The sequence below is a fragment of the Passer montanus genome, unplaced genomic scaffold (assembly GCF_014805655.1).
Source record: "Passer montanus isolate IOZ18808 unplaced genomic scaffold, ASM1480565v1 scaffold18, whole genome shotgun sequence".
NCBI classification, from domain to species: Eukaryota; Metazoa; Chordata; class Aves; order Passeriformes; family Passeridae; genus Passer; species Passer montanus.
The window spans coordinates 16,398,295-16,417,444 of record NW_024365381.1 but is presented as its reverse complement, the minus strand read 5'-3'; the positions used below and the strand labels follow the sequence as shown (position 1 = coordinate 16,417,444).

Sequence of the window (19,150 nt, the reverse complement as noted above, 5' to 3'; positions counted from 1 at the left end):
TTCCCATGTTCAGGGTGTGAAGCTGTGGGAAGGGCAGGGGCACTGTGGCTGGGATGCTGGGTCTGTCCAGGCACAGGGCTTGGGAAGGCAGCAGTGCCCACAGGTTTCCTCTCTGCCTTTTCCCACTCCTTTTAAGCTTCTCAGGTGGCAGGAAAGGAGAGGAAGTTCCCAGCTCCCAGACCTCTGCACGGGGTTCTGTTCTTACACACCACTCAGGTGCAGCTCCTCCTGGCATGGAGCAAGATCATTTTCCAGGTCCCAGAGGTGATTTTGCCCCATCTGGGTGAGCTTCCTGGGGACTTTCATCCTCAACAGTGTTCCCACGGACAAAAAACTTCTTCTGTGCATGGGTTTGGGGCCACTGTAGGATATGGGGAAAAACTGCCTCAGAGAGGTGGGGTCAGGAACGGTCAGGAACAGATCTTCTTCCCCACAGACACTCAGCACCACATCCTGCCTTCCCTCGTGTCCTGAGAGGCCACATTAAACCCATGCAAACCAAGAAGGGCCAAGACCATCCAGTGGCCTCCTTACTCAGAACGCTTTCAGGAGTGATTTTAATTCGTGTAAATGAGTATTTTTAATTTGTTATACTGGCCTTTATCTCTATTACCATCTCATTTGCTTTTAAACCTAGTTTTGCCATCCTGACTGAATTCCATTTGATGCATTAGGAGTAATTCTCTTCCCAAAGGGTTAGACATTTTCTCTCCACATAAAAGTCGCTTATTTTGGATAAAGAGACGATTAGATTTATCTTTAATATTTTAATGGCAGCCAGGATTATTGGGTGGGCAGCCCCGGTTTCAGTTGTTGGGGGATTAGACTCTAATAAACTCTTCAGATTGGGATTTTTTTTCCTGTTTTTCACAAAGTACTTGTATTTATTTAAAAAATTCACTTCTTTTTGAGTCATAAATTCCATTTGCTGTTTCCTATTAGTATTAAATCAAGTTGATTAAATTCATAGTGACTATTTGCACATATATCTTTTTAATTTTAACATCCACAACATAAAATCTTTAATGGTGCAATTTGAAATACCTGCAACAGACATTGCTGTTGCTGTTTAAACAGATGGAAATGAGGATCCAGAGGGAAGGCAGAGGGAGAGAAGAAGGGATGGAGAGATGGACAGACGGATGTTGAAAAGGGGGTGAGCTGACTATTCCCACCACAGGTAATAGGAAAGATTTGGGGGTTGATAAGGATATAGAATTTGGAGAAAACTCCCTCTCCTCAAAATCACCAGCATCTTCGTGGTGAGCAAAAAGAATGCAGCCTGCCCAGGGTCGCAAACTCAGTTCACATCAGAACCCTTCCAGTGCCAGGAGCCAGGCAGCCCTGGAAGGTGGCATTTGCTCAGAGCAGATGCTTGCAGGGCTGGTGGGGTGCAAACCCAAGAAGTGAGAGCCCCTCATCCCTCGGGGCTCCGCACCCTGCCCTGGCTGTCACGGATCCTAGTTTAGGCTAATCGTAAACTTGGTAATAGAATAAAATGTCAGCAAAGTAGAAATCAATAAGTGTTAATGCTCCAGGACTTTCACTGCTGGGCTCCCCTCTCGGGCTCCCCCCTCCCGCACCATCCTGTCCCTTTGATTTCAGTCCCTTCTCTAATCCCCACCTCATCAGCTCCGGGAAGGGCTGATCTGCAGCAGAAAATCCCTCATTCGGGGCAAAATCAGCTTAATTTGCAGCAATTTGTAGCAGGTCTTTGCTGGGATTTGAGTCTCAAAATTATTCCGCGGGTGGGGGCCGGAGCCCCTTGCAATATGGGCAGAGATTTCCCCGCTCCTGGGTTGGCAGAGATTTGTCTGGGCAGTAATTACAGGCGGGGGCGCAGCCCGGCCCCCGCCCGCCGCGGCGCTGCGCCCTCCGCCCGCGGGGCCTGGCACCGGGCGGGCGGCCGAACACGCAGCCGCCCGGATTAGCAGCATTAGCAGCCAGCGCCGAGCAACAATTAATCATTTGCTGGTAAATACAAGCGGGAGCCTCCCCCGGCTGGCGGGGAGGGAAGGGGAGAAGGGGGCGGCCGCGCCGGCCTGCGATAGAGCAGTGCGGAAAGGAAAGGGAAGGGCTGGGGAGGGATGGGGACGCCCGGGGACCTTGTGGCCTCGGGACGGGAGATCAGAGCAGGCAACTTTCCTTCCGCTAATGCCGCTAATTACCGGCGGCAGCTCCGCCGCCGGCCGCGCAGCGCTCGCAGCGCGGGGACCCGCGGCTCCCGGGCCGCGCCGCCGCCGCTGCCGGGGGTGCGCAGCGCCCGATCCACCCCCAGCGATCCCGGGGAGGGGCGCTCCCTGGGGAACCTCATTTGGACAGTGCCTTGGCGGGAGGGAGGAGAGCGCTGCGGGGGCAGCCGCGGGCACAGCGCGGTTGGGTGCCGCGCCAGCACCTCGCTTGGCACTCCGTCACTTCCTTGGTGAAAAATTAGCTTGAGGTGGAAACGGAATTACACGTGTTAAATGAATTAAAAGCTGACTAATTAGTGGTTCTGACAAATTCACTGGGGAATCATCCACTGCCAGAGAAATTTTGAAGGTGTGTTGTCTAGAGATCAGTTCTTGGTCCATACCATGCAATATCTTTGTGGTGACTCAGAAGAAAATACAAAATCAATGCAGGTAATGATTTCAACTTGACATAAAAATTGGTGGAGTGATAAATAATGATGGGAGTAGGTCAGTTATACTGAGCAATCTGGATCGCTTGGCAGGCTCCGCTCATTTGAACAATATGTGATTTTAATATAGCCAAATGCAAGCCTATATATCTCAGAACAGAAAATGAAGGTCACAGGCTGCTGTCATGGGAAGCAGTGGCTCTGAGGAGGATGGAGGAGGTGTGACAGATAACAAAAACTAAGCATGGATGTTTGGTGTAATCTGCTCTATCAGAGCTATGCCATTTCTGCATCTCTCAGCAAGAAACGTTACCTAGCAGAATGAGGGTGGTCTTGGCATCTCAAGATCATAACAGACTCAAACTGTGTCCACTTCTGGTGTCTACATTTTCAATAAAAAACACCAAAGAACTGGAAATTATTCAGATGAGAACTTCATAAACAACCTATGAGTTAGGAGAGACACTTTCAGAGGATGGAAGGTTCTTTAATTTATTAACAAAGGCATAACAGGATTTAGCACTAGAAGGTAAAGCTAACTAATTCATAATTAATTTAATTAAATATAGGTATTAATATAAGGCCTGATTTTGTCACAGTGAAGGTAATTAGTAGAGTAGACAAGACATTTTTAAAACAGCTTCTTGTTGAAAAAAAACTTCTTTGGATGGAAGTGTTTGGGCTTTTGACAGAAAAATATCTATTCGCTTACAGAAATCTTTAGAGCAGTATATTTTGAAACAGTTTGTTTTACAAAATTGTTCTGAAATGTATTTTCTGATCTTAATTTATGCATTTTCATTTTATATTATTCTACTACTATCACATTATAGCATGAAAAATCGTTTAAATCTATTTTAATTTTAATTTTCAAACTGTTAAGTACATTTGCTACATAGTACTGAGTACTAAATTAATGGAAAATCCTTTTGTTATAACATAGCAGAGAATCTTCATGCTGCCAAAAGTGTGAAATATTTCATGTGCCATGAAATTTAGATGACCGTAATGATTTTAAAATACAAACTAGGAATCACTATCTCCACTGTCAATCACAGTGTCTGTACACTGCAGTATATATTGTTTGCTGTCAGCTGTTCCTGATGATCTGTAAGACTAGTTAAAAAAAGAATCAGTTGCAAAACCAGTTTTAAAATACAAACTAGGAATCACTATCTCCACTGTCAATCACAGTGTCTGTATACTGCAGTATATATTGTTTGCTGTCATTTTAAAATTACATTAATTCTCCATGGAGACAAATACTTTAAAATGCTGGAATTTCCCACAGCATGAGAGAACCTGACTTACAGCCATATCTAATATTCCAGCATTAAAACTGTTTACCTGAGGAATGGTCTTTCCCACTTAGACCTTCTAAAATACCTGCTCCAGCACAGACAAACTTTGCAGTCTTGGCTCAGGTCAGACTTGGTGACTAATGGGTCTGTCCCCATTCAGGGTGGTTTTTGGATCGAGGTTGCTCTCTGGATGCAAAGGTCCCGGTTGCCTCAGTTGCACAGGGGTCACAGGAGGCTCAGCCTGGTGTCCTTGCAGCTGAAACAGGATTGGAAGATGATGTGGTTCAAGCCCCCACTTCCAACACCTTCCAGCTGCTAATGGGTCCTCACTCCAGAGAAGAGCTGAGCCAAAGAAATCACCCCAAACATCTACAGTGGAGGTGCCCAGTCTTCAGCAACAACAGTTTTTAGTGCCTCCCAGTGTACCCCAATGAATTAATAACCTGCAGGGCACTTGGGGCCATGAAATGTCTAAAACAAATCCGTGGAGCCTCCGCTGAATGCAGTAATGGGGGATCAGGGTGAAGGGATGGAGTCAGAAGTTTTCCCTATCTGGGCAGCCCTAGTTGGATCTAACCAGGTAACGTTCCCAAGCCAGGAGCTGGACTGTGGTGATCCCTGTTGGTCCCTTCCAGCTCAGGGTATATTCTATGACTCGATGGAGCTGGGGCTCTGTGGAGGCTCAGTGTGGCCCGTGCCATCCCTGCTCCTGCAGCAAGGAGGAGGCTGTGCTCTGGCTGCCCAGGCAGGTGCCAGCAGGTGTCACTTACACCACTTGGATCTGAACCACTGGAGTCCCACCGTCCCTTCACTTCCCTCCTGGTGAACCAAAGGACAGAGGAGGCAAAACGAGCCCAGGGTGCCCTTTGTTTCCTTGGAGTCTGTATTAGCAGCTGGGATATCTCATGTGTATCCCGACTTTGGGTTGCTCAGGATAGGTCCATTGTTTATGAACACTCCTGGGCCTCTTTCTAGTCTTGCATCTTCACATACCTTCCAATGTGCATCCCATTTTGTTGGAAGACTTGTCCTGTTCTGTTGCAAAATAGTCTCTGTTTAGCAACACATCTCTGCCTTCATCCTTGTGTGGAGCTGAGCAGGCCACCTTCAGATCAGCGTGGATTCTTGAAAATGCCACAGTCTCACTCCACAGACACTTTACAGTTGAACTTAGATGACTTTAAAGAGCATTTTGACAGTCTGGGATGAGAGAAGCCTCTGTCATTGCTGCTGCTCTTGTGTGGCACAGCACAGGCAAAGCTGGCTCGGGGCCAGCTGCCAGGGGTTTGGTTTGTGAGGCAGAGGTGGAGCCCAGGGAGATGAGCCATGCATGTTTGTTAGATGGAACGGGTTAAAGGGATAAGGAAGCACTCAGAACTGAACTAAGGTGTTTACAGGCCCTGGAAAGAAAGTGGTGCTTGGTGCCCAGGGATGAGACTGGGCAAAGCCATTGGCACAGGGTGGTGCCACTGCTCCTCGTGGGTGACATGCAGGAGCATCACCTGGAGAAAGTCCTGCACGTGGGGTGGTCTGCAGAAGTCACTTGGCTTTGGTGTGCTAAAACCCTCTGTCATCTGATGAAGTTATGGGAGGACTGGACTGCAGTGCTCTTGGTCCCTCCACTCATGCCATGGCACTGCCCTTTGTTTTCAGACTTCTAACAAAACCTGGACTAAAAAATGAAACTAAACATTGCAATTTGTTCTTTGATTTGTTTTAAATTAACATCCTTTTCCTGAAGATCCCCAAAACAATCAAGAAAAACAACTTCAAACTAAGGCTGATTTAGAGGATTATGAACACAAGAAAACCAATGCCAAAACCCTGATAGAAACAATGCAAAAAGAGGGAGAATAAAAAGGTAACATGTGTTAAGGGTTTGATGATTACAGTTGACACATCCTCTAACATAACTCTAAACCTGGGAAAATTAACAATAAATAAACATTTCAGTAATTCCTTTAACTTTGAACCTCTGCAACAGAAATACCAAAATGCAAAATGTTTTCATGTGGGCTTTAGTGATGGATGTATAAAACAGAACAAAACACTTTTTTCAAACCAGAAATCATTAATCTACCTTCAGTAACTATAGCTTGTCTTACACTAACCTTGGGGACAGATTTTCTACCTCTCCTCACATTATCATATTGAATAATACTCATAGAAGCCAATTGAACTACTTGTGAGTAAAATGTTACTCAAAAAAATAAGACTATCAAAGCCAAATCATATGTAAATAATATCCTTCAAAGTCTGCTGAACACATCTTCTAGTCACAGAGCGATAACATTTTAATTATCAAAATATAAAAATGCTCACTGCAAAAGCCCAAGAGTCCAAAGTTTTTGAATTAAGTCCATAAAAATTAAATATATTAGGTTCAAAATTGTAGAAGGTTTTAAATAATGTATTAAACTTCTTTTAGTTTTTTCTGCAGTAAAATGGTTCCAATTGGTGTCAAACCTTTTGCACCAGCAGTGCTTTTTAATAAAAGTTGAAATTTTCTTGTACTCTTAATTCTTAGAAGTCTTCATGAAAAGCACAAATATAGTGATATGTAAGGCAGCCTTGTAACATTTGCAACACAGAAATTACAGTTAATGAAGAATTTTAGTTGCAGTGACCTGTAAATGAGACATGTTACCTTAACTAGCTCTTGATCATCTTCCTTTGGAACTGGTGGTCCATTCTGGAGTTACCAACTAAACAGGGGAAAAATCCTGTGTGCTTCCAGCACTTACACAAACTAGCTTACCAGAATAAACCGTCATAAATATTTTTGAAGGTCAGGCTGGTATTTCCACAGAAAAAACCAAGAGAATTTACCCAAACTGCATATTAATGGAATGACAAAGTAAACCTTCACATTTTCATTTGTGCTAATGAAAGGGGCTGAATGACTGGGTATTCAAAACTTTACACATTTTGTAGTAATTAATTTCTACTGCTTTTGAAATGGTTGGGGGTTTTTGATGCTAACATTCTCAAAATTTATTTTGCTGCTTCTTGGTGAAGCTTTAACTACATATAGCTTTAACTACATCCTTTATGTCTACAAATATCCTTCTCTTTTAAAGAAATAGAAGGTGCATTAAAGGTTAAAATAACTTCCAACTACCATCACAGCATCATTAGTGAGCTCATCAAAATGATCTGTGTAGTATTACATCATGTAGGTTTGCTCTCTGGGCCTTAGACCTTCAGTTTCTCTGATTTCTGCTCCACCTTGGTAGAGGAAACCAACTGCAGGTGGCTTAGTGCCTAGAAAAGGCAAAAAGTGCTGCTGTGAGCACTGCTCTTAAGGGTCATGTATGAAGGGAAAGCAGAGCTTTTAATTCAGAAAGGCTGCATTCACATAGCAAGCCAAGACATTGGAGATTTTAAATACCTGGTATCTTAGTACAGGGAGGTGAGTCTGTGACAGTGAATATATCTGTTTCAGCTTCATTTTTCTTCTAAGTGTGTGTCTGCAAGCAATATCCCTAATCATCACTGTCCGTGTCTGACAAGCCCCATGTTGAACTAGTGGGGAAATTTCACTTAGGCTGTTTCTGGCTGATAGTTTCCAAATCATGTTATGAAATTACCTGAAATAAATTGTCCACAAACATCAGCAAATGATTTTTTTCCTGTTCTAATTTACAAGAGGAATACAAATAAACTATTATTAGTTTTTAGTTATTCAGCTTCGTGCCATTGCAGATCACAGTGAGTGGTGGAGGTTTGCACCAGAAGTCCCAGCTGACACAGGTGGGGGCAGCAGGAGGGAGGGAGTGAGCTCTGTTAGACAGGGCGGGGGACCCCCATGGAGCATTCTGATAACAAGGTGCTGTATTTTTCTCTCCAATTTTTTCTGCCTCCTGTACTAAGTGTGGCACTTTCTCAGCCTGGTCAGGGTATTTTGGCTGTATGACTGGAGGAGGAGAAAATATCACTGAAAGAAAATCCATGGCAAGTTTCCTGCAAAAGTCTGGGTGCTCTTTTGCAGAAGAGACACCACAGGGGCTCAGGGACTTGCTGCTGGTTCTTCCTGGTGCAAGAGGAGGAGCAGAACCTCTGTGTTGCATATGACTTTAAAACATCCAGGACAGTGTAGAAATTGTTCTGCATGACTCCAAAAGACAAGAAGAGGGAAACCTTTTAAAGAGCCTGCCTTATGAATCTAGGGAAAAAAGCAGTGATTCCAGATACGTTTAACAGAAAAGTGAGAGTATAAAGACACCATCATTAACATGGCTTGAAAGAGAGGATGTTAATGCAGCTGAAAGCTATTGCTGGTCGGATCTGCCAGGACATCCCCAGCTACACGGGTGTCTCAGCAGCCGGAGGGGCTTTGACTGTTGACGTAGGTAGTTATAATCAGGAGGAGAAAGTGGAGAGAAGGCACAGGAGGGATGGAGACCAAGAAACAAAAAAGAAAGAGGGGGGAGAGAGAGAGAAAAGAAAGGACAGAGGGAAAAGGGAAAAGGAGAAAGAGAGAAAATGTGGGGGGAGAAGAAGAGAAATGGGAAGGAGAGCAAGCGAGACTGTATTTCTATAATTACTGTGGATTGGCTCGGATTAAGGGCAACTAGCTATCTCTTGGTTTTTGCTTTTTATATAACAACTAATCTCCTTCTAATCAGTTATTATTAAATTATATTCCATTTTTAATTCATTCACAGATCATTGGTGGCACAATTCGGACATCTGGACAGATAATTGAATAGAGATAATTTATGTAAATGAGGAACAGTTGTGTACCAAGGTGGGGGAGGGGAGATCTCAGCTCCCAGGGCCGGTGACCTAATGAGGACTCTCCAAAAGCTGCCCTTGCTCCCTGGGAGGACTCAGGTGTGAGGGGGATGCTGAGAATATTTGGGTATTGTGTGTTGGATATTAACACACATACAAGAGGCCATCAAGCCTGACCTATCTCACTTTACCTGAGGGACCAACCTGTATTGAACATCATTTCTGCGAAGGCTGGAAACAGTGGCCGGACCAGCAGCTGGAGGTGCCCTTTGCCTCCCAGGGAGAGGTTGTTTCTAACCCAGATCTCTTAATGATTTACAGGGTGATACCCCAGAGCTGCACTGACCTGACCATAGGGTGGAGGCAGCAGTGAAGGAGCCACTTCAACTCAGAACACCAGCTAGCTGCCAAGCCTAGCACCTTGTGCAGGCCTGACTGGAACCCTGGAGCCTATTTCTTACTCCTCAGAAATGCCTCCCTGCTCTTTGATAGACATGGTCTAATCTTTCATTGCTTGTCCCAAACTCTGAATTTTGGAATCAGGAAAAACTTATGTAGGTAGACTGTTCAAAGAGTCTTGCGCAATCAAAGGCAGTAACCAAGGACCACAGAGGAACTGGACTAAAGCATTGTGGCAGCAGCAATGTGAAAGAACAGCCCCAAGATTCTGGCTTTTTGTCACCTATATGGGCACTGTCAGAATGAGCAAATGCAGAAATGGAATCCAATACTGTCCGGACAGAAAACAAAATGTGGCAGTGGGATACATCAGGTCCAGCAGGAATACCTGCAGGGTAGGGAGTCTACTTTGGGCATACTCCCATTGTAGCCAGAGGACTCTGATCAGCAGGCTCAGTAGAGCCTGGGACATGGTTTATCTTACCTTAATACAGGTAAAATAAACTGGCTTAGGGGAATTGCATCTCCATTGACTTTATTGATGATATAGATACTGACTAGAGAAGTGACCCAGGACTAGCTCAGGTGTGGGCATCTAAAGTTAAGCAAGATGGATCCCACTATGAGGGAGGAGAGGTATTGCTCTGCCTTTGCTGTAGTGGAACAGCACAACTGCATATTCCTCTGCCTCAACAGGTGAAGATCAAAATTAAGTTCTTGTTCTGGGCTGTGGTTGTATTACTTTTCTACAACATTTGGATGCCACAGACCTAGGTGCTGAAGAAAGAAGTATGACAGATAAATTTATCTTCCAAAGGAGGAAAGAATGCTAAACTCAATTGCTACAGCAAAAATCTAATTTCCATCACTCTATCATAACCGGAGGAATTTTGCTGTGCATATTGAATACATTGAAGTATTATGGAACTGTTGGAGGAAGGGAACACCAAAGATGCATTCAGTGTGTGGGAAGACTACTCACAAGATTTGTATGTCAAAGTAAATTCAGGTCAAATTGCTAAGAACAGAATGCAAATGAAACTAAACTGGTTCAAGTGACCTTCTTGCCCAGTGTCAGAGATGCACTGGGCTTTGTTCAGCTCTGCAGGGGTTTTTTTGTTGATTAAAAAATTGCCTTTTCAGATCAATTCCTGAGGGTCTAATTAGCAAAATGTGAAATTGCCACTGGAAGAATTATTGTGAATTTTTCAGATAGGAGTTATCAGTGATAATGAGAATGCAGCCATATGACTGACTGCAACCATAAGATTGGGACAAAAGTTCTCATCAAGGAGGGTTTAAATCAGCCCTTCTTCAAGTCTTTATAACCAACAAAGAAAGGTGACCGAGGTGTGTATTAATGCCATTTGCAGGATACTGAGTTGGAAGAATTTATGCCCATGAGCAGAAGAAAACCAGAGTGCTGCAGCCTGGAGCACATAGGTGGGAGTCAATTCAGCAACCTGTTTAAAGGGAAAAGTTGCAGACCCAAAAAATGTGCCTCAGAGACAGACAGTAGGACAGTGAAAACAGCTGGGTATAATAGTTTGATATTCTCACAGTGTACATTTGCAATATGACAAAGCTCTAAAAAGGATTGAGACAACTCCACATTCACAAACATGACATTATGGAGCAGTCTATTAATGTTGTATTTCTCCAATATTAAAACTCAAATTTTCTGTGCAGTTTTGCAATTTTGTTTTTTTTTAAGGTAATACTGATAAATGGAACAGAGTGTAGAAAAGAGGAAAGAAAATGCCTGGGAACTTGTGGTTTTGGTGTGTGAGCCATGCAGAGATGTGTCTGACTAAAGTGATAAGTGAAGAGAGAGGAATAGGAATCCCTCAGCTTTCTGTACCTGAAAGGTGCAGAATCTGATGAGAAGGATTAAGATTTGGGCTAGCAGCAGGAAGAGGAGTACTGGTCACTAAGTGGAAGGCAGATCACAGGTCACCTATGCACAGGATAAAGGTGAGCATTCAGAGGGAAAGGATGATGTTAAAGTGTAGCCATTTCCCCAGAGTAACTGGTAGGACTATGGGAGCCCTGTGATGGGGAACATTTAATAAATTAGATGTTTTCACTCTCACACATTTGCCCTCTTGCTGGTTGTAGCCACCACTGCAAGACACAGGAGCTGTGCAATGCTGCTGACTCCTTGCATCCTCCTGCTTGGCTCATATAAATCCCAGTGGAGGCAGGAAACTCCTACATAATGTACTATGTCCCATCCCAACCTCTTTGACGTGTTTTCCTGCAATCTGCTGCATACTCTGTGTCTTTTCTGATGCTGCCTTCCCTTGAGCATATTGGGGGCTGCTATATGTCTTATGGTTTTAAACCAGTTTTCCTAAGGACTATTAAACCAGTTTGGTAATTGGTTATATAGTCAGTTAAGAAGGGACTGTTGCATTTGCTTGCTTGTTTTAATAATATTTTATAACATTAACCCCTCTTTTCTGTTACGGTGAAAAAGCTTCATGAGAAAGGGAGCACTGCGATATGTCCTAAACATATCCAGTCTGGGGTGTTGTATTTCCTTTGACATTAACCCCTCTTTTCTGTTGCGGTGAAAAAGCTTCATGAGAAAGGGAGCACTGTGGTGCTCAATCTTATTCAGTAGCCAAACCTCATTGACATTTATCTCCATTTCATCTCCAGTTTCCCTTGCTTCATCATGGACTAAGGCCACTGCGTTTTTCCAAATGAGCAGGTGGGCTGTGATGAAAATGCAGACTCAGACATAATTGACTCTGAGAGAGCTTTGAAGACCAGAGCTAATATCCTGCCTTGGCAGACAATGCAACCTGAGAATCAGCACAACATCTAGAATACAACAGTGAGCTGCTGTATTGACTCAAAGATGGATCCTGAGAATGTGTCCACCTTTAATCCCAGATATAGTGGATATAAGTCCAAGGCCCATCTGGCTAAGGGACCATTATCCTCTCATGGTCTGTCCCTCATCTCAAATGAAAAGGTTTGTGCTCCTCAGACAGACAAGGGTGTGTGGAGCACCAAGTGTGATACAAGTGTATGATACAAACATCCTGGCTTGCGTCAGAAACAGCGTGTCCAGCAGGACCAGGGCAGTGATTGTCCCCTGTTTTGGCACTGGTGAGGTCTCACCTTGGATCTTGTATTCAGTTCTGGGCTCCTCACTTCAAGAAGGACATTGAGGTGCTGGGGCATATCCAGAGAAGGGCAACAGAGCTGGTGAAGGGTCTGGAGCACAAGTCCAGTGAGGAGTGCCTGAGGGAACTGGGGTTGTTTAGCCCGGGGCAAAAGGGGCTCAGGAGGAAACTTATTTCTCTACAGCTACCTGAAAGGAGGTTGTAGCCAGGTGATGTTCAGTCTCTTCTACCAAGTAACAAGGAATAGGACAAAGGGAAATGGTCCCAAGTTGTGCCAGGGGAGGTTTAGACTGAATATTAGAAACAATTTCTTCGCAGAAAGGGTTGCCAAGCACTGGAACAGGATGCCCAGGGAAGTGGTTGAGTATACCCCTGGAAATATTTTTAAGACATGTAGATGTGGGTTTTAGGGGCATGGTTCAGTGCTGGGTAAATGGTTGGATTAAATGATATTAAAGGTCTTTTCCAACCTAAATGGTCCTTTATTTCTATTCCATGGGTCCAAGGAAAGAAGGTGATGAACGACAGTGATACAGATTGAAAATAGCTGGGAATAGAGAGAAAGGGTAAAGGAAAATTTTCCAGTCTTTACTTGAAATTCCATTACTTGTGGTGGATACTCATGCCAACCTCATACATTTACAACCTTGCTAGATTTCCCAAAGGAAATGCTGCAGAAATAGATATTTCTATTAAGGTATATAGACAGTTTATTTTAAGTCTTCAAGGCACCACTTGATATAGTTTTCCTAGCAGAGAGGAGTGGGACCAGCAGTCACGTTGGTTATCTGGTGGTGACAGGGAAGCAGATGCTCACACCACTCTTCTGACTCTCACAGCAATGCTCAATCAATCATGGGCTCACACGGCAGTGATCTGGGTGGTACACCCTGCCCTTTTCCTTTAGCCACACCCCAGAAGATGGTAAGGGCCAGTTCTTTGTCCATCTCCAGAGTTCGGTCAGCTCTCGGGTTTCCATCATTTTTCAGGTCTCCATCCTGTCATCATTCCTGGTTAGTAAGGATACAGTGGGGTGTGGGTGAAGAGAGAGTGATGTGTTCAGTGAACCTGTGTCACTTCCTTATGCCTCATCGCTCTCTGTGTGCTTGCATCTCAAACACTGCTGAGGGTTAGATGGTGGATGTCAAATCAGGAGATGGATTGCTAGAAAACTAGGACTAGTGGGAACCCAGAGAAGCTGTCTCTTTGTCCCTTCTACCCTGTGCCATGACCAGTTATACCCATCTCATTCCTGACAGAGGGACAAGCATCTAAGTAATTTCTTCCAGTGTCTCCCTTGCAGTCTGTTTTGCTCCTAGTGTCTAACACAGACCTATCCTGCTACAATTTCCTGTGCCATGGGCACAGAGGGCAGCTTTTTTCCTTCTTCCTATACTGCTTTCATGGGGATTTTCTTTTACCCTCTCTCTGTCTTCCCTCTTCAAGTTACACAGCAACACTTCTTTCAGGTTTTTCTTTGCAGGACGTGTGTCAGATCTGTGATTATTCTTATTGCCCTCCATTAGGCACTCTCCAATCAGTCCATTTAGAAAGGCAATTCCAAAACTGGGCTCAATACACCAACAAAACTCTCACCAATTCTGAATATAAGGAAATCTCCAGTGGTCTTGACAGTTGTAGTCTTATCCATTCTTTACAGTAGGAGGTTTGATTTATTTGCAACACTGTACTGTTTGTGACAGTGCTTGTAATCCCTTCTAACCCCTACTGCTTTTTTGGAAGAATTGCTGCATAGCAAGTTGTTTTCCAACCCCGTTTATGCATTTCATTCTTTCTGCATCACTGAGATTCTTTGCATGGTTTCTTACTGATTTGCATCTACGTTTTTTCAACTACTTTCTGAAATTGCTAAGATGATTTTGAATGCTAAGTCTGTCCTTCAGTGTACTTAAAGTGCCTTCCAGGTCTGTGTCTTCCTGATGTGGCCACTCCCTCTTTTGTTATCCATGTTGTTAATTCATCCAGCGAGCAGAACCAGATTCAGAACAGATCTTCATGAAGCTATTCTCACTACAGCCTTTATTTTGATAGTAAACCATTGAGGACTATTTGCTGAGCACAGTTTTTCCACTAATTTTTCATCTATCTAACGTTAGTTACTGCTAATTTATATTTCCCTAGTTTACTCACAAGGATAGCTTTTGAAATGGAGCCTAAACAGTCTATAGAAGTAAAAATACTCAACCTCTTCTGTTCGTTCTTTATCCATAAGACCTGTTGCCTTGCTACAGGCAAGAAATTAGAGTGACTGAAAGGGACTGATCCTTGACAAATTCACACTGAAAACAATTGCCTCATTTTAGCCTTTGATATTTAGAGATAACTAGGTAATTTTTTCAGAATTTTAATGAGAAAGGGAATTAAGCTGATTGGTGTATAATTACCCATCACCCTTTCCTTCACTTCTGTAGGAGCAATGCCTGTGATTTTCCTGTACTCCACTACATCTCAACAGGTTCTGGAAGACAGCCACTACTGACTCTGAGACTGCTGTAGCCAAATTTGTAAGCACCTTCAAGGAAACTCGTTATGCCAAATAAATCTGAATGCACCTAACTCAATAACACTACCTCTCCCATACACTTTTCTTATTCTATGCCAAGATTTTACTGCTTTATCACTGTTATTAGTTTCTCTAATATTATCCTCTGTCAATAATTTTCACTCCCTGTTGAGCAGAGATCCAATATTTTGCTTAGTCTTCCTCTTGCTACTAATGAATTTACAGAGCTACTAATGAATTTGCAGAATGATTTCTTGTTCCCTTTGATTATCCTGCTACTTACAAACTTATTTTATGCTTGGCCTTTTTGATTATATTTCAGCTTGCCTCTGCTGTTCTTCTGTACTCACCTTTTGTACACCAAGCTATTGCTTATCTTCTGCACCTTCCTTCACAGGTGTGAGGTCAATGGCAAATTTGTGAACTAACCAGATTGTTTTAATTTTTTTTCCTATTTTAGGATATGACAGCCCCTCCTGGAGCAGAGGAAGATGAGGGGCTCAGAGAAATAAGGCTGGTGTATCATGAGTTTGCTGCAGTTGAAGAAGAAGGTTAAGGGGCAGGTTGTAGGTTGACAATTGATTAGGAGATGCCAGAGGCAAGGAAATGCAGGAGAGCTCTTTTCCCCACAGTTGTACTTGTTGTAACGGCAATTATTTTGAGCATTATTAAATAACATAACCACAGCTCTGATGATATTTATGTGGAGGCAGCGAGGCTGCATCCTTGAATTCTACAGTGAGGTGTTAGCCTGCTTCTCCAGCCTGGTGGTTGATCTGATGCTCAGCTCACTAACAGTGAGGGCAGCTTGAGGAGGGGTGAGAGACAACAGTGCTGTGCTGCAAGGAGGCCCTGCACTGCAAGGTACCCAGGGATAATGCCACAGCGCTGGTGTGCCCCCACAGTGGGCCCTGTCACCTCTCACTATGCCACCACTAAGCCCCCAGGTACAACACCAAACCTTCCTCCAGCATCCCACCTCGACAAAGCAGGGGCTGAGTGCATGGGTAAGGGCTTGGGGAATGCCAGGGTGAGGTCCTGCTCAGCGCCCTGTCACATCACCTTGCCAACTTTGCCCCATGCCCATGTCTTCTCCAGAATCCCAGTTTTGGTGACCTTGCCCCTTTATGCTCCCCATTTTGCCTTGACAACAGGTGCTCCTCCTGCTGCTGCTGCTGCCCTGGGCTCTATGCAGACAGTTCCCCTCCCTGTGCTCCTTATTAACACCCCTCCTAACCGGCAGGAGCAGACACCACCAGCAGCTCCTTTCCCCTCCAATCCCCTCCCCTTCCCTTCCATAATCTATCTAAATATTAAAATGAGTTTGTCCCTGATTTACATGCGTAAGAAGGGATGTAATAATGAGGACGTAGATTAGAAGATTTAGCACAATCGTTTGTGTAGATTGTGTCCCATCAAAGGGCAGCTCTGACAAGCCGAGATTAAGGAGCAAACAGCTGCCGCTGGAATTCAGTCCATTTGTTTGTTTGCTGTTTTCTCTCTTGACTCCAGCAAACAGTCTCATTAACATGCAAGTGATTTGCCCCTTAAGCCTTTTCCTGTTTATTATTGGGGGAGTTGCTGACGAGGGCTTTGTAGAGTCCCTGGCCCAGTTCTGAGAGATCTACATGCAAATCAAGATTAAAATGAGAAGTAATTAAAAACAAAGAAGGGGCCACAACACCTTGGTCCCCTCTTTCCTTTGAGGGATCTTAAAGTTAAGGCACTGGATGGTCCCCTCTTTCCTTTGAGGGATCTTAAGGCACTGGGAAAAGGTGTGTGGTGAGGGAAGATGGAGCAATGTCCACCAGGCCTGTGTGGCCCTGGCAGGCCCCTCTTGGTTGTGGTGTTGAGCTCTCCCTTTCTCCTGCTCTCCTCCACTCCCTCTGCCTCCCCCTCCTCAAAATATCTGTCTGCTAAACTCATTTGCAGCCTTTGCTTCAACGGCCTCGTTTGGCAGCACCTTCCATATGGTCCCTGCTTGCTGCCCACCACAGTCTCTGCACGCTGGGCAGCACACCCTGGACCCACTGCTGCCTTCCTGTGCACAGCCCCTGGCCCAGGGCCATCTGTGCCCTCTGCCTCCTTAGCAGTGTGTCCCCATCCAGCATCGTGAACCTACCAACACTCGCAGCTTTTTCAGCATCCTCAGTGGGTGAGGGACTGACATACGCAGGGATTGTGCAGCATCCATGCTCACAGGCATTGACAGTGATGCAAAGGGTCTCCTGAATACATACAAGGGTCTCCTGAAGCCACCTGGGTTGTGAAGGCTAGCTCAGGTCACTGGAGCAACACTGGGAACAAACCAGCACAGTGTGCCTTTCAGTAGCACCCAGACCCAGCAGGTGAACGCTGCTGGTTGGAGTGCAGGGGCAATGACAGTGTGATCATCTGCTGGCTCCCCAAGTGCAGTGCACCCTGTCTGCAGCTGTCTAGGGATGACAACTGTGAGGAACAGCACAGGATTTCTTGGGCTGAGAGAGCGAGAGAGACTGTCACATAAATCTCCTGCAAAGCAAGCAGCCCTTTCTCTTCATTTATCAGAGTGCTTGCTCTGTCCCTTGCAAGACAAGTAAAAATATAATGAAGCCTAGAAACTCACTCTGGGAAGCAGCCGCGGTTATTCAGTGTGTGTCTACACAGACAAGCAGGGACAGATGTGGCTTGCTCTGCCTGGTAGCTGTCTCTCTTTCCTGGCAGCATGGAGCTGTGACGGAGCATCTCCACACCCAGCCTCTTGTCTTGGTCACCCTCAAAGCTCCTGGCTTGGGCACAGCTGCTCCTAGACCCTGGGATGCCTGCCCAGTTACATGCTTGCACCTTGTAAAGCAGACTTGCACGTGTTCGTGTGTGCACACTCTCAGTGCCAGGATGAGGCTTTCGCCAGGTGTGACACTGAAAACAGCTCTGAAATTTGTAACTTTCCTTCATGCGGGATGAGGCTTTCGCCAGGTGTGACACTGAACAGCTCTGAAATTTGTGACTTTCCTTCATGCTTTTCTTAAATCCTGATGTTGACAGGCTGCTGTGTACCTTTCCATGGGGCCCAGGGCAAGCAGGAACTGATTGTAACTTTCCTTCATGCGTTTCTTAAATCCTGATGTTGACAGGCTGCTGTGTACCTTTCCATGGGGCCTAGGGCAAGCAGGCAGCCTGGGCCCCATGGAAAGGCAGCCTGCTCGAGGTTAGCCCAAAACCCTTGGCCTTGGGGAGGGGCTGCTGTTTTCAGTGGTTACCCAGATGTTACTGAAGTTGGTTTCATGCGTGGCCAGGAAGAGACTGCAACACTAGAGATCTGTGACTGCAGATTGTGTTGTAATGAACACATGCAGGAGAATGTTTAAACACTTATGCATGCTGTAAGTACTTTCTAACCTGAGTCCTTTATTTATATTTTTTGGAGTAGAGCTACACAGAAGGATTGGTCAGGAAGATCTCACTCTCCACCTTGCTCCACTTAGCTGTTAAGTCCAGAGAAGCTCATGGCTTTTGTAGAAATTCCTGTTTAGAGCTTCAGTGCCTTCCCCTCAAACTACTCCTGCTGCTTGCCAAGGCAGTGCAATAAGGAATGACCAAAGCAAAACATGGGCAGCCTCAATGTTACGGCATTGCACAAAGTAAATGAGATGGTGGCCATGATCCTTGCAAACAGTATTGTGTACAGACAGAATGACAGGCGAGTGATTGTGAATTCCCTGCTGTTGTTTCCAACTCATTGGCCAAAATAATTAATGAAATAGTTATAGCTTTTGCTTTTTCAAACTCAGAGAATGGCACAGCTTCACTGCTTACCCAGCCTTTTTTGGTGTTTGTTATAACAGTGCCAAGGAAGAGAAGAGCATTTTCCCAGCTGGGGCACTACCTGCAGGACAGCATAGTCTGATACAGCTGAGTGGCCAGTCAAGTTCAAACAGTGTCAGAGATAGGAATGGATATCTTTTTCCAGCTTGAACTAGCCGCTGGACTCTTCTGATCAGCTCTGCCCCTGCCCCTGTACCCCTCCTCTTCCTCTCCAAACGTAGCTCTGCAGCCAGGCTCCAGGTGTGCTCCCGTAAGAGGTGGCCATGTGCAGTCCCAGCCAAGCCCCTGGCTTCCCCGTGGGGCAGCATTCTACTGTAAGGTGCCTTGCACACTTGCTCACCATGCAGTCCCTTCAGCAAGCAGGTTTCCAGGCAGCAGCAGCAGCACCCCAGCAGCAGTAACACTGCCTCTCTCAGCACCATCTCTTTAACTGTAACAACTCAGCCCTTGTTGTAATGGATTTTCAATGGATCATTGAAAGTTGCTTCATCATTTTAGTCCTAACAAAATTCTACTGCCTGCTTGTCTGTTGTTTTGGGGTTTTTTCTTTAATTTCCATGAACATAGAGTTTTGGTTTATAATGGGATAAGGATTCTGTGGCTTGGGCACTTAAAGTCATAAATC

At 44.9% G+C, this 19,150-nt stretch overlaps 1 long non-coding RNA gene across 1 annotated transcript; it reads left to right on the top strand.

The window, feature by feature from the left end:
- Nucleotides 1-1,907: 1,907 nt before the first annotated feature.
- Nucleotides 1,908-15,373, top strand: LOC120500214. Its single transcript, XR_005627048.1, has 3 exons — nucleotides 1,908-1,974; nucleotides 14,630-14,722; nucleotides 15,182-15,373. It is a non-coding gene; the product is annotated as an uncharacterized LOC120500214 (long non-coding RNA).
- Nucleotides 15,374-19,150: the final 3,777 nt, after the last annotated feature.